Genomic DNA, 15,349 nt, shown 5'->3' on the forward strand with positions numbered 1-15,349 from the left:
AGTCCCAAAGATGTAGGCACAGCGTATTGGGCGGTCAGTGCCAAAGGCTGTCACATCCGTTCTTAAACAATATTTTACATATACCAGACTACTGGTTTCACAGATTGTTTCCAAAGATGTCACCGGGCTGCACTGATTCTGATGGTTTTGTTCTGTCTGATTTAATTTGCTGTTTCAGGAGTTTAGTTTGCTGTAACTTTTAACAAGTGCTACATATGGGACAGAAAAAAAACATCCCCCAGAGCGCTGAATCAGCTGCTTTCCAAAATGTGCAGCCGAGCAGCCCACCAAGCACATGGCCCTGCTCCTGTTTCTGTACAGTCCCAGCCATTGCTTGGCTCTCACTCTAGTGGGACACAGAATGCTGGAAGTGTTTTAGAATGAGCCACCCACACCAGTATCCTAGAAATTGAAAGTGGACCCTGCATTAAGAATGATTCCTGAAATCTTCTGAAGCTCAGCTCCGGAGCCTTAGCTTACAGCTGGTCCTGAAAACACTCAGGAATTCTAGAGACCAAGTAACTCTCATTAGAAATAAAATAACTTCTTTATTGTTGTTGCTTTGTTGTTTTTTTTGCTAGATTTGTTTACTTGAAGAGGCAGGCAAATAATGCAAGCTACTGAATTCACACAGAAAAGGAAAATAAAAACCTCAATGAATTTGCCATCATACATATATAAAAATTAAAGATTATTGAGATTAAAAATTGCTACTCAAAGTCATTAATGACCATTTATTTATTCATTGTAAATTACATGTAAATATACATTTCATGCACAAGAGATGTGCCACACAGTAATAATAATGAAAATAATGAATAATAATAATGAAAAGCAGAGAGTGTTAGTGACAAGTCATGATTGCTTGCTGGACCAGTTAGCAGAATAGGGGGAGTTAAAAGCTATCTATTTTCAGATACGTAATATAAACATTATATTTTATAAAGAAAATTTCATATTTCTACAGCAATTCCAATATGATAAAAAACTGTAATTAAACCAAAGATTTTTTACGTTGGATCTTTTTTTGTTATAGCATTTCTGGGTCTAATGCAATGCTTCATCAAATTGAGTGTTTAGGAATTTCAAGAGGTCATTAAACGTCCAGTGTTACACAGTATTATACAGACAATATTTATCTCCTGATTATAATATGAAATTTCCTTTGAGTAAGCTCAGTTTACAGTAGTCACAATGTCAAGTTTTTTTTTTTTTTACTTACACTACACAACCTGTAAAAGAAATATTTTCAACATGAAACGTGCCTTTTTTATATGCATTCTTACTATGTTTAATTTAATATTGTATTAAGATATATTCAAGTATTCGGAACTTTATCTAAAAGAGCAAGTAGCTCCAATATTTAACAGATCTATGAAAAATTTTAAAAGATGTTATTATACTAGCTTCTGATTTACAAGTGTTTGTTTTTGTTTCTCCATTTGCAAAAATGATGGCAGTGTGTTATTCACAATTGTCAATTACCAAAACAATGGGAAAAAATGTCCCAAATATTAAAAATCATCAAAATAACTGACACTAGTGCTCCCATGTTAATCATGTTCAAAAAAAAAAAGAAAATAATAAATGCAGTAGGTACCTGAAAAGTTGATTCAATTTCAGATTTATTTGCCCAGGTATAACAACAAATTTTGGTAAAGGAAGGTTATAAATCTACTTCATTTCATGTTCTGTGTTACATGAATGAATACATTTTGGACCAAAAGGCCTTAGGGACAGAGAAGCAGATCAACATAAAGAAAATCCCAGTTGCCTTAAGACCAGATCACTGTTTTCCCATTTCAAAGTCCTTTTCCAGCTATCAGAGCAATAAAACTGAAATGTAATGAATCTTGTTCTAAGAATGTGAGCTGGAGGGATCAGAGTGGTAACTTGTATTTGTTGTTGTTAAAGCAAGTCCTCTCCTTGTAGAACTCCAATCTTGTTGGGGAGCTGATGGACCTCCTTGCAAACTTCTTGCTCAAGCTTCCTTGAAGCCTTTAGGAATACAGCTGTCTCCTCAAGAGAGAGCAGCCTCAGTGTTTTGATGGGTCTTTCACATGTTTTAATGATCTCAAGGACAAAGTCACAGTGAGGCTTCATTTTAGAAAATTGAGCTATTTAAAATTTACCCTGATCTATGTGTTCTTCCCTGTGAAACAAAACCCATACCTGAGCTCTGATGAAGCACTTGCTTTTGTGACAAAATACTCTCAGTCCTCCAGAAAAACAGGAGATTGTTTGTAATGCTGGGAGAGAACCCAGCAACCCTGGTATGCAGAGGTGCACATTTTCAGCACAAAGCTAAGTCTAAGCAAAATTCTTATTTTAAAAATTATTTAAAAAACTACACTTCTGGTAGATCAGTGGGAAATCTGCCCAGAAGACTGAAGGGGTAGGATCTGTTTTCAGCCTCTCTCTGTTCTGCATGACTTTTATTGAAAGAAGATTAATTAGAAGAAATTTGAGGCAAGCATAAAGTAATAAATTTAAAATAGTTTTTGGATGTACATTTCATGTTTTTGTTACCCTACAGGTTAGCAATGCTGTATTCTCAAGTATGAGCCATTTAAAAAGTTTGTTTTCTCTAGATCTTCGAGGCTTTGAAAATGGGGTTTAATACCTCATGATATCTAATACCTGCAGATAAGCCTTTCAAGAAAATGATATCAGGATTCTTACAGAATACCAGTTTTCAGGTATGAGACCGGAACTGTAGTAAAACCAGGAGTAAGCTTTTATTATTACAGTACACCATAAAAAGAAATGCTGAATATTTACTACTAAAAAGATAGAAGAAAGTCAAAGGGAAAATCTGAAAGACTAGTTTTCTTTAATTTAATTTCTGATTTTTTGATACCTCAATGATACATATTTGATTAAATGACCATTATTTCAAGAAATAAAATAGAACAAAATAATAAATAAATATTTCCTTTACTTAGCTAATACTGTACTGAATATTAAAATCAGCAAAACCCATGAATGGCTTATCATAATCTCAGGCTGTAGGACATTCTTAGTGAATTCAGGGATGTATGTCTCTTCTTGAGCAACAAAACCTTTAAATGCTATCCTATCACTAACTTCTTTTGCATTATTCCTCCAATTGCTTTTTCATACTGTGTCCTTTACAAGCAGTACACTCGAGGGTATTAACTGCAAGTGTTACTCTGGTACAGGAAACACACATAAAACAGTAGCTAACTCTGACAGCATTTTGCTTATTTTTAACCACCTACATTAAGCATTTCAACTTCTCCCTATCTCGGCTATCCTCTGTCACTTAATCATGAGTCCTGGCTGGTGAACTCAGAACTGAGCTAGCCATGAACCTCACTCCCCATGCCAACTGGCAGAAATGTACTTTCTTATTCATTCCAAAATTCAGTCCAAAATTATGGTCTAGGCAAAAAGATGGTGAACGGTTCCAGTAACCAACAGAAGTTTTAAGCCAAAGCTTGAAAGATGCATTCAGTTCTGAGCATGTTATTGATTGTGACCATATTTGATGCCCTTTAGCTGTGCTCAGTATTCTGCTAGGAGGGTGCAGAATTGGTTTTTGTTACACAGTTTTGTTTTTCTGTTATCCCAAGGCAGATTATTTATTTCCTAGACAGCATAAATCACCAAGTGTCACTGAGAAAGTGAGGAGGAAAACACAATTCCAGTTTGGTCCAGAAAGGAGCATCAGGGACAGCACTGCAAGAGATCTTCCAAAGCATGCAAAGTTTTCTATTAATTAAGAAATTAAGATAATGTGGTCACCGAGATAGGAGTGTATTTTCTCCACATAATGGTTTGAATCAGCATATTTCCTAGATCACAGCCTTTCTTGCAGGAAGCTCTATCTAAAGTTTTTGTCTAGAAGAGTAATAGTAGCTCCTGTGAGTAAAATGCCTATATTCTTTCATTCTCTGACTGAAAGGAGAAACATGATTAATTATAAACAGTAAGGTCTCCAATGCCCTTTTCTTTTTGTAAATGATTCAGAACAATGCAGTACTGAAAGTAATCACACATTCAAATACAAGTAGGTGTGAGCTTTCAAATATACTGAAATTGAATATTCAGAACATCACATCCTGGTGTTTGCTTCTGATGTTAAAAACCTGCTGTGCAAACCAGGATGCATGTTTTCAAAAGTCTATAACTTTGCCATTTTGAAGCCAGATTTCTTCAAACAGAGCAAGGCACATATTTACCTTCCAAGGATTTGTGCCATTTGTGCTGACTTTGGTACCCTTAATAGAAGCTAATTTTGAATTTCCTTGAATGTAAAACTACATGCAAATAAAATTTTCACAGCTCATTTTTAGATAAATTTGTTTGGATGTTCTGAGAAACATTTTAGTAATAGTTTCTCTTTGCTTGAAATCCGGAAGGTTTGATGTTTTCCTATCAGAGAAGAGATGATCTAAAAAACAGAAGAGATGGAAATTAATTTATTGCAATAGAAAAAGTGTATCTAATGTAATTGTACTGAAACATAGCACTAAGCTGTAAATATTTGAATTAGGTCTATGAAGTTAATTGTTTATAATGAGCCTTTTCAGAGGTGTATTTTACATGTCTTGCAGAAATCCAGTGCCAGTGCTTTAGCTTGGCAAGAAATAAACTTTTGACACTTCAGGACATGACTCTGAAGCATCCAGAGTGCTGGTATGTTGCTCCTCATTGATTCCACACAATTGTTTTTGGTTCCATAAGTCTCTTGAACCAAGTTTGGAAGCCTCATTTAATTTGAAGGGAGATTCAGATTTGACTTTGGACTCAAGTCTGAGTGCAGCAACACACAAAGACTTCAACTCTGCTGCTGTACATGAGCATGCACATACCATTATTAATACTTCCTCCTTAAAATTAAGTACTAGGAACTTTAAAAGTACAGGTTTTTGGGATCTGGTTAGGAGTAGATCTGATGGAAAATGAGAATTCATGAATTTTGAAACATATTCTTCTTTCTGAACAAAAAAAAACCCCAACTAACAAACCAACCAACAAAAAACAACCAACAAAAAAAAACCACCAAAAAACAAACAACTACAACAAAAACCCAACAAACACCCAAAAATCCAAACCAAACAAACAAAAAAATAAAAACCCAACCAAAAAAACCCAACCCCCCCCACACCCCCCCAAACAAACAAAAGTAAAATATTTTCATCGCACCCAAAAAAGAAATCCCGATATTCAGTTATTCAGTCTGGCAATAGGAAAACTGCATTTTTTCTTGAAAGCTCAGAAAGTCTCTCACTAAATCACTGATGTTCTTGGCTCTGACTGTTGTTTTCATTTGCTGTAATGACACCAAGTGCTCTGGGTCGGCTCAGTTAACTTGTATTCTTCTGACTCAGAGGGGCTGTAACTCAAAAAGGAAAGAAAGAAAAGCACAGGGTGCCTCTGTCAGGCTCCCACATCACCCCATGGTCCCATGCTACTCTCACTCAGGAATCCTCCACTTACCAGAGGGGGCACCTCCTTGCATCAGACGTAAAGCAGGATGTGCAGTTCAGCCAAGGAAGCCCCATCTGAAATAAGCCACCATCCTTATGTAGAATCCAGCTACAAGGCAGGTGTTGTACTTGGCTCCAAACATTTAGATTGGTTTAACAAACAGTAGTATCAATCAGATTTAATTTAATTTATTTTTTATCAATTTGATTTGAATTAAAACTGGATTATTTTTTGTATCAACTTCTTCCAATTCAAATTATACATATTCTGTGAAAATGCTTACTTTTGCATTACTGCATTTTTCACACTTCTCAATTAAGTAGCAAAGTACTAAAGTATTTTTAAATAAGCTGATGCAGCTACAATGATGACACATCTCTTGTTCAGGACTGACCGATATTATTAATTTACATGGCTTAATTCTTCAGCATAATGGTGAAATTTTGTTTGTTTTTTTAATTTTAAGTAGCTAAATCAAGTCTTACTTATCAAGACTAATCAGGCAGATAAAGAAAAATCTCCTAAACTGGAAAGGAATTACTTAAATATAGAAGCAAGAAATTATCCTTTTATTACTTCCCCAAAAAAAACTACATCAGGTACACACTATTTGTAAATACTTGCAATTTTTGGTATTAATGATCATCCTGGCCTTACATGAAGACAATAATTTTTGCCACTCTTTTAACTTCTTTTTCTGCAGCAGATCTCTGAATTAATTTTTCAGAATGGTTGGTTTTGCTGCAACTCAAAGCTGGAACTGCTGCAATAGAACTTGAGTTACTCCATTTGAGCTAATACATTTCCAGTACTGAAAACCAGGATTTTTTAAATTTTGTACCACAACCAAATGGGAAGGAAAAGTGTGAGAGCTTCCATGTACCAGTATGTGCCAGCAACAAAACTGAGTATGAATCAATAAATTCACCTTTCCAGGAAACATGAAAAATAAACATATTTAGAAGTATGTTCATGCTCTTGGTGCATTGCAAAACATGGTTTTCAGTTTCATTTTATGGGAGACTTCATACCTCACGCATGAGTGGGATGTTTTATACTCTCTTGGTGGCTGCTCATAGAAATAAACAGAGCACAGTAGCAGAGACAATACCCTCAGCTGTATGAGACAGCACAACTCTTGCAATAAGAGTTTGAGAGCACTTTAATGAATCAAAGATGGTCAGTGGAGAAGGAAAACAAAAAACCGGCCCTCTCATAAATGAGTCACTATTTTCAACTAGAAATATCCACTGAGAGCTAGGAGTTAAAAAAAAAAATTAAAAAGTTAATAATTTGCGATGAGAGGAAAATATGTAAGCACCAGAAAGCTATGTGAGATAAAACACCCAACTTTTACACATGCAAAAACTGGTTCCCTCACTCTTTAGAACACGAAAGGCAAAATATTTTTCCTGTCACAGATGTAAATTGCAAGGCAAATTTAGCCAGGTACATAAAGCACCATCCTGGTGCCTGAGGACTGACTGCCTAGCCAGCTCTCAGTTCATTTCAGCATGGATAAAGTCAAAGTGCCAGCAACTCCCCGCCAGCTGCTGCAGGAAAAGCCCCACAGCAGGTATTAGTGGCCCATGTTAGTGGCCACTGCTATGTAAGCAAGCCTTTGGAGGGAATTTATCCCAAGAGGACCATGCACAAGAGATTGGGTTTAAGGCTTGAACACCCTGTTTACTAGCAGGATGGGGGTGAGTGTGTAAGGGCAGTATAACTCAAAGGAATCTACAGGACAACTCCATTTTTTACTTCCAGAAATCTCTGCTTGTTTTGTTTGTCTCGCACAGAACAAAGCATGTCTTAGAGCAACTGAAATAATAAATGTGTGACACGTGGAGCCAGCAATGAGTATTCACAAAAGAACAGAAATGGGATTTGGTCAGCAACTTTAGCAAGAACATGGCTGTTCTGGTAATTTGTGCTCACAGGAAAAATCTTCCTCAGTTTGATAGTGCTCTCTTTTGAGCCATGTTTTTTTTCAGATTTGATCAAGAAATTGAAGTTTCTAACTGAATTTCTAACTGAAAAGTTTAACCCCCAAGATAGCTTCATTTCCAACCACAGGTTTGAGAGTTCCAAGTACAGCAGATAAAGAGCTGGAGAAAAAAAAAAAATCATCCATGACCAGTCAGGAAAGTTTTCCAGCTTTTACTAATCTCTTAAAATAAAATTAAAAAGAAAACAAAAGTTTTAGCAAAAATTTTTATCCTGTTTCTTTGCCTTACTATCCAGGCGACAAGTCAGGGAATAAAAATGCTGTTTACAACAGATATGCAATCTTACAAAAGGAATTAGTAAAGACACATTTTGTGGAAGTTTCCTAAAATCCAGAACAAAGGTTGTAAGATTTTTAAATGGTATATTTCTGCACTTAACTGCTAATAAAAGTGGGTACTAATTGTTAGGCTCAAGAGTTATATGGGAGGGACAATTAACATGTTGTTCTGTTTTTGAAGTATCTGTCTGCATTAACATAGGGCATTGTAGTGCAGATTACATTGAAATGCTGACTACTCTGCTGTAATATTGCTAGGAGGAAAACAGTCCTACAGCAAAGAACTGATATTAGTTAACTTAGAAAAGGTGAGTATTGCTCTGGTTTTGATATTTTAGATGGTCTGCTTAATAGGTAAATATAAATATTAATTTCTCATAGGGATTTGACATTTCTTTCCACAAATAAATGGTTTTCACTAGGAGCTTTTAACCTAAACCACAGCAGTTTTGTATACAAACAATACAAAAGTTGTGACATTCATGCCAACTTCTCCCTGCTAAATCTCTCAGGATACAAAAAAAATCCCTAAATTTTAGATTTTAGATTTCGAGCAAAATCATATCACTGTTGTTCAGGTTAGTTTTCTTTGCAGCAGTCAGCCCTGTCTAAGAGGAACCAGTGCTTCTGACCTGCTGACAAATTACATTGAGATCAATGTGTCAAGATCAATGAAGTCAGTATTTTCCATAGCCTTGCCATTTTAGATTTTCAATTTTACATTTTCATATCTAATTGTTTTTGTCCAAAGGGCCAAACAAGGAGAGAAAAAAAGGAAAAAGAGTTAATTGTCACAAGCAGAGCAAAAGAAGCATGTTTGCACATGCTAATCAATTCCCTCTGTGTGTTTTCGTTTTCCCCTCCATGGGTGCTGCAGAGAGTGGGTAGGAGCAGCAACGAGCAACTTCTAACCCGACAGCTCTGCTTCTTCCATCATTTCCCCTTCCCCTTTGTTCTCTCCTGCAAACAAAGAAGTTTCTCCTACCTCAGCTTACCAGATCTGGCTCCTTTCTGCTCCCATTCCCCCACTGCCCCATGGTCCCTTCCCCCACCGCCTTCTCTGTCTCCTGCCTGTTCCCACTGGTTTTCCATCCTCCCTCCCATCACTCCTGGCTCTTTGTTCCCACAGGGCTCTGGAGATGTGCAGCAGGAGCTCAGCTCTTTTTTTTAATTATTTTTTTTCCTCTTTATTTATTTATATTTTTTTTTCAGTGAGGGAACATGGAACATTTCAAGCCCCACTGACTGCATGCAAGAAGATAGCAGAGAAAAGAAGCAACCCTCGTATGCCTTAAGAAAATGCTATAAACACAGCCATCTTTTCCTTTAGAAGAAGGTGCACAAGTCCCGAAAAAGACTGTATGAAACTTGCATGCAACGATGTCAGATTGCTGTGTAAGTGATCTGCACAAAATTAGGAACTTTCCTTCACAAGTTTAACAACATCTTAAGGAGCACCTTTATACCTGTTAAGAAAAATTAAGAAGGTGGGGTGAAGTTGCCTCATAAGGTTTTCAGAGCTCTTACACACAGAAATAATGAATATATTTTCGAATTTGTGTACAGATGTTTAGCAAGGAGCTATAGCTTTCTGTAGTGGAGTACAGCAAGGCCTCAGGTGCACAGTATTAACTTGCTACCAGGAAGATGGTCTGGATAAGAGTGTTATATTCTCTTTAAAAAGGAAGAGAAAGCACTGCTATCATTTTTCCAGCTTTGGAGGGGCATATGCCAAATTTTTGATCAAAACCATAAAAAAAACTTTCATCACCACCATATTTAATTAGGAGCATAACTGCAAAAATAAGTTTAGGCAACCAAGAGAAAATGAAGTGCTGTGTCTGTCCTTACCTATTTAAAAATTACCTCTATCCCAGCCAAATCCAGGACATAAAGAAAAGTAGGATTGGAAATGAAGCCCTTTTTTATTTCTAATCATGTTCTTCCAAAGTCCTGCCTGCTTCCAGGCTATGCTTGAGATAATCATGTGTTACTTAAAAATGAGTTAATAGAACAAGCAGCAGTTGGATCAGTCCAGCTTAGATTGCATGGCAGTGCTGAGGAAGATGAAGGTGCCTACAAATCTGTTATCCCTAATATCAAAGATCAAAAGAGTAAAGTGCTGCTCTACAGCATAGATTACTTTATAAAGGAATTCTCATGAGTCCTGATGGATCTATGAGAACTGGCAGACACTAATAGGCAGTAAAATAATTTCTCTAGAAGTTCACTTCTGCTGTTTGTTTGCATACCTCTCTGGGACAGAAGTGAAATTTGCCCCTGAATCCTCCTCCCATGCATTGAAAACAATGAAATTCTGTTTGAATTAGGACAACAGGAGAGGCAATTTAAAGGGGCACTAAAGATTCAGTCTCTTAATCACAGCTGTGACAAAATGCTGTTATCCTTGCCGGCAATTCCCTGGCAATTTACAGTACACTAGTGTAAAAGGAGGAGACCTTGCATTGCAAAGAAACCTGACTAGATAACCAGATCTTCGTCTACTGACTCCCCTTTCCTTGTGCTCTTGCACAAGGATCCCCAGCTACTCAGCCATGCTGAAGCCATTCAGGAGCTATATTTTGACCCTGACATTGAATCTAAAGTTATTTAGAAACCGAAGTCAGTGCAGAGGTTGGCGTCTGAATAACCCATTTAATGAGGAGGGCATTTCAGTAGGACTGTGTGAATGCACACCAGCAGCCCCATTAGGCTGCAATAGCAGCTTAAGAGTTTTTACTATAGGGGCAACCTAAAACCACTCTGCCTGAACTATGGTTTCTACTGCTCCCCAGAAGGGACCCCCTTCCTGCATACAGGACAGAAATTAAATTGTTGGGCAGGTTTCCCCTGCAAGGTCCTGAAACCCTAGGTTGCCCCAAGTTTAGAAGTTGTTTTAGGGTATAAGAAAAGAAATACATAATTAGGAAATTGAGAAATATCTGAGGACTTTGAAGATAATATCCCAAAGCAAAGAAGACCTAAAGAAAAAGTTAGGATTTTTGCTTTTGTGCCATTGCTGGGCTGATTTCTTGCTAAACAATTGCTCAAACATAAAAAAAAAAAAAGTAAAAAATTGTTGGACTGACAATGGTAAGTTAAATAGAGTCAAATAAAGGCATATTTTTATTATCTGCATATAATTGAAAGTAATTTAAAATATAAGGAAAAGCAGGTAGTGTAAAGGCCAGGAAAATACCCCAAGGATCAATATGGCCTTCAAAAGATTGTGATAACAGCTTGTTAATTGCTGGTATATCAGTAAGTGCCAAACCCAAATCATTGCTTCAAATTATATTCCAAAGCAAAACATATAGAAACTGCCAGCCTCTATTAAGCAGCACATATAAAACAGATTCCAGGTATTAGTGGGTGATTTTTGAATTATTTTAATTCTTTTGTCGCTCATATGTTGCATTGACTCTCGAATCTCTACTTTCATTACCAGTCACTGCTGTTTTCAGGCCTTGAATATTTGAATCTTAGCATTCTTCCTGGGAGATGCTTAAATAGCTAGAAACTGGAAAAAAAAAATTAAAAGATGGGATTTTAGCCTTTAATCTGGACACTTTTGTCAAGAGAAATACTGTTAAATTACCATTGCTGTTCTTCAGGCAAAACTCTTAAGCCATCTGTTCCCATGTTCCTTTAGGGTGAAAACATTCTCAAATAGGTTTACATGTTTCTTTTGCTTTTCTCTTTATAACTAGCTGATGGGAAAAGGCAGAAGAAATGTTAAGTGTGATTAATTTATTTTAAAGTATATTGCTAAGCCAGCATCCCTTTCCAGAATAGCATATTTCTGCTGACAGCCTTTTTACACAAAATCTTCAGACAGCTCTCCATGAAAAGTTTCCAGCATCCTGTAAGAATAATTTCCTTTTCCTGTGAAGTCTTCTGGAGTTGTTAATTTATGTGGAATGAAGAAAGTAATTTCAAAACAGATATGAAGAAGGCAATTGCTTTCCCCTTCCTGAGGTTGCCATGGGTGTGTTCTCTTGAAAGAGAGTCTCATCTTTCAGCTGACGACTTCCAGTAACAGGAGTTTCTCTGGTGCTGTGCACAAAGCTCTTCAGCTACAAGTGGAAGGGAAGATAGACCTCTTACAGCCACCTCAGGATTTCTGCTTAGAAGCCCAGTAACAAAAGAGTGAAGTGAAAATAATCAGAAGTATTTGGGATTTAGTGTCAAAGTTTCTCAACTGAGGCATCTCAAATATATCCATTGAAAACATCATCCTGTCCCTTACTGTTCAGTTACTGTTCAGTATTTCTGTTCAAATGATGTGTGAGTTGGTCTGAGGCTGTTGAAACATCATTTCTAATAGTTCATAGCATCCTTTATATACATAGTTTTCTGTAGAATTTCATTTTGCTCTCTTAACTCTGAGATAATTTATAGAAATTTTTGTCTTTTTTGAAAAATATTTTAAAACTGTGGCTCTTGTTTTGAATCGTGCTTGAAGTTTAATCCAAATTTTTATGGAGAAAGACAAAACTTATCTCCACAAACACTTAAAATATGTTAGGGATAACTATTTTCCTCCGGTATTTCTTTGACTCAGAACATTGACAATGTTAGGAAAACTAATTTTTGGGAGAAAGACTCAAGGGTAAGATATTATTCTGTTTGAATCCTTCAGATTGTTTTTGCAAGGCTCTCTGAAGAACGGAGCATGGAATGAGCAGTTGTCTTCTCTGACCTTCATGACAGCTGGTTGATATTCATAGCTTCCTGGAGCTCTTCTTCCTCTTGGAAGGAAATCTGGGATTCCATGTAGTTAGTTGTTTTCTTCTATCTTCTTGGGTTTGTTTGGTTTTTTGTTTTTTTTTTTTTTTACTGGAATATTTAAGCTAAAATTGCATAAAAATTCTGTGCAGAAATTTAGGCAAGAGAATCCAATTCAGTAACTTAATTTCTGCTTAAAATTGCTTTATCCAATGTCATTGAGCATATCACAATGAGTTTTGTTAGTAAAGCTGAGAACACACTTTCTGTGTCTGAGAGCAGGTGGGAAACAGAGGTTGTGGGTGCTGAATTATCCTAGTTTTCTACAGTTCTTGACTCTGCTAGGAATTGTAGGTATTTAGCACACCTGATTAACAGGTAACTTATATAGGTGTTTAGTTGTAGGCGCCCAGGCTGAATTTTGAGTTCTATATTTTTCTTTTGTGAGTTTGGATTTAAGTGAGGAGAGGGTGGCATTTTATGTCTTGTAAGATTTAAAAGCATGGAGTGAGAGAACTGATTTGAGGCTGCATATCAGGATATGCCTAGAAGGAATGGAGTTAAAGTTAAGCACAGCAAAAAGTGTCCCCCACTTTTTTTTTATGAGAAAAAAGCTTGCAAACAAGATGCATTTGTCTATAAGAATGTTTTCCAAGACAACCAAAGAAAATGTTAACATGCATGGACATTCAAAAATACTCTGGAAAAAAAATTGAAAAAGAGGCATTTGCTGGACCCTGGATAGAAGTGGTTTTCATCTCTGATATTGTTTCTGAATATTTGATGTGAAACACGGTGATTTTGCTTGAAAATACATGGGGCAGCCAAAAGCTTGTAGCCACTTGTGCCTTGCTGAGAGATCAGCTTCCATAAAACTGAGCTCCTTTAAAGAAGGTGCCATGCTGTCAGCACATCTGTCTCAAGCAAGGGAAGGAAGCACTGAAGGTGGAGGATTGCCGTTCATTAATTGCATCATATTGAGCTTCCAGGCAGACTTGAGATGGCCAAAAGGTGGAGATTTTTAGGTTCCTCCCCTTGCTTTTCTATCTCCTCCCCCCTTCCCAAAATAAATGCTTTGCCAAAACCTCCTTGTGGCAGAGCAAGGGTTTTAAAAGTCAGGAACAAAGCAAGAATTTTGGAGACTAGGTTAATTCCAATCCTTTCTTTTCTGAAAGAAAGACTTGTAATGTGTACACTCTATCAAGTTACGCTTCTTTTTCACTGTTACTCAGGGTGCAAATGCAAAAAACATTAAACATATAAGCAATAATAAGATAGGGTCACAAGTCATTACCCAGACTTGTAAATATAAGAGTCTCCAGCTTTCAGTCACTGATCTAAGAACAAAAAAATGTAAGAACTGGGAACATATTCATCCTTTGTTCAGTTTTATTAATGTACAGATTACTCATGGAAAAATTTCCTGTGCTTTCAACAGAAATATTTCTGAGGTAAAATCTGTAGAAACTAGCTGATACTTAAGGACTTTTTTAACATTAAGGGTTCATTAATAAAATGAGTTTTTGGGTCTTTATTAGAAAGGTATACTTGACTTATTTACTTTATATTGTGCCAGTGTTGCACACTGTAATTTTGTATTTCTAGATATGAAATGTGGTGAAGACTTTTCTGTGCATCACAGCAGTTGCTTTGTGAATGGAAATATATTTACTACAAGTGTAGACAACTTAATGTGTGAGACAAGACATCTGCCAAGGATAAAGTCTTGAATTAAATTTTTTTTTTTATCAAAGCTGTCGTGTGTTAAGGTTTGAAGTGTTTTCTTCCTTAAAAAAAAGTGCCTTGAAGTTATTTTTCTGCTTCTTAGATTGACCCTCTCCTTGACATCTGGACAGACAGAAATGGGAAATTAATTCTTGGGGATACATGGCATCTGCCGCAAGATTCTTGAAATGAAATGCACCTGAAATTCCTGACTTGGACAATATTGAAACCTTCCTTCTGGTTTCTTCAAAAATATTTTTTGCAAAGCCAGTGTTAAATGCAAATAACAAGCTGTCTAAGGATAGAATTGGAGAAGGCTTCAATTAGCAGTGTTTTTTACTGGTATAAAACAATGAATATAACAAGATTGAGATTGGTTTTAATTGTTCTAATTCAGCTTGTTAAAAAAAAAGCTGAAGAAGGCAAATGCATGTTTGCAATGTGTCTGCAAGTTTATTAACGTACTACATTAGCATGGATGTCAGTGGAAAGTCCATGATTGAATGGAGAAATTCACATTTCTGCAGTTCCCCTAGGCATTGCTGGCACTGCCTCCTATGGCACAGGCAGTTGTGATTTTACATGTTGTGGTCCCCACACAATTGTCATTTGCTTCTCATTCATCATCTCTGTTGTATCTGCATGTGGTACTGACGGCATGGATTGCTAGATAAAATGGTGGAACTTACATGGTTCCTTTTTACTCTGGGCACTGCTTTGGAGGTTTGGTATGTTGTTGTTGTTGTTGGGTTTTTGTTATGTTGTTTGGTTTGGTTTTTTTAACAAATGTACTGGGCAAAATGGACCAATGTCTGCAGCATGCTGGAACTAAGTGTACTTAAATGTACTAAAATGAGGAGTTTGATAAAAAAAACAGTGCGCCAGAAACATCCAGCAGGAAAAATAGAACCTTATTAGAAAATCAAGCCGAATTTGCATTATGAGACATCAAAGGTTGTGAATTTTTGTTTTGACATGTAATTACTTTTCATTATGCATTATTACCCTATTGGATGCTTACTTGCATTACAAATGGTTTTGGAAAGAAAGGCTGGGATATTAGCAATGAAAATGTCTGTAATATTTTCACTCTGAAGGTTGCTAAAATGAGATCCTGAAGACTCACCTGAAGCAAGACACTCAGTCAGTAGA

This window comes from Poecile atricapillus, chromosome 3 (genome assembly GCF_030490865.1).
Source record: "Poecile atricapillus isolate bPoeAtr1 chromosome 3, bPoeAtr1.hap1, whole genome shotgun sequence".
Taxonomy (NCBI): Eukaryota; Metazoa; Chordata; class Aves; order Passeriformes; family Paridae; genus Poecile; species Poecile atricapillus.